Source organism: Pteropus medius, unplaced genomic scaffold, assembly GCF_902729225.1.
Source record: "Pteropus medius unplaced genomic scaffold, Ma_sr-lr_union100, whole genome shotgun sequence".
NCBI lineage: Eukaryota > Metazoa > Chordata > Mammalia > Chiroptera > Pteropodidae > Pteropus > Pteropus medius.
In genome coordinates this window covers 1,477,810-1,479,045 of record NW_024354501.1, presented here as the reverse complement: position 1 = coordinate 1,479,045, position 1,236 = coordinate 1,477,810, and positions in this window count along the sequence as shown.

Genomic DNA, 1,236 nt, shown 5'->3' with positions numbered 1-1,236 from the left:
AGCGGGGTTCGCTGTTTCCAAAGAGAGCACTTAACTTTTTCTCCGAAGGACCAGGGCTGTTCTGTGCGGTCGATGGGAGAGAAACGTTGCCTTAAAAATGAAAGGTGCAGGCGGCGGCCGTCACGTGGCGCGGCGCCGTCCCCAAAGCGGCTCTGGCGGCTGGCAGGGCGCACGCAGCCCTTCCGCAGGGCCTGGCGGGGAGCTGGGGCGCCGGCCTCCCCACTCAGGGGTCCAGCTGGCGGGCGTCCTGGCTCCACCAGGGCTGAAATGCAAAGGGCGGGTGGTCCGTGGCCTCGGGCCAGGTTCACGTGGGCCCCCAGCATCTCGTGATCGCGAACACGTGTGGGGCAGGGGGCCTGGCAGCCGCCCTCACCGACGCCCCGGGGGAGGACCCTCCCCAGCCAGCTTGCAGGGTCCGCTGGGGCGCAGCGTCTCCCCGCCCGGGTCTGTTCGGGGCCCTTCGGTGTCCCGGTTTGTGGCCATGCTCGCCGGCTTCGGTGACCGAGGAACCCGTAGACCTAGAGGGAGTGGAGTCCAGACCTTTATTTTGGGGCTGACTCCGGCTCCCGCAGCCCAAGCGGGCAGAGAGCTCAAAGCGAAGGTCGCCTGTGTGAAGGGACAGGTCGGTGACAGGACTCAGCCACTGGGGGCTGGCCTCGGGCTCATGTCCCAGACGGGAGAGGGGGGAGCCCCTTCGTGTTAGCTGTGCGCCTGCGGCCATCTGGGAAGACAGAGACGCACGACGCTCCCGGGTCGCATGCCGTGGATGGGAGCGTGGTCCGGGGTGGCTGCCACACCCTGCACCCCGCCTGCAGCACCGCAGGCGAGGGAGACAGTGGGGTACCCAGACCTCGCCACGCCCTGGGTCACAGCTCAGACCCGTGAAGGGTGATTCAGAGGTGGGGACGGACAGCCGGGCCACAGGTGGCCCCCAGCCCGCCTATTGGGACACGCAGAGAGGGCTGGACACTTTCTGTGGCCGCAGCCCGGGGTCTCCAGGAGACCCAGCCGCCTTTCTTGCCGGAAGCAGGTGCTCAGGTGACCTGCACAGGGTCCCAGCATCCCCCAGACTCGTGTCGGTCTCGGCAAGCACGAGGGCCACCTCGCAGGGAGACGCGGTCTGAGCAAGTGTCCCCTCGTTCTCAGCCGGTGGCGTTTACAAGGCCACCTGATTATTTTGACATCTATCTGCCAGGTGTCACTGATTTTTTTCTTTAAACTCACTTTTAAAAAGTC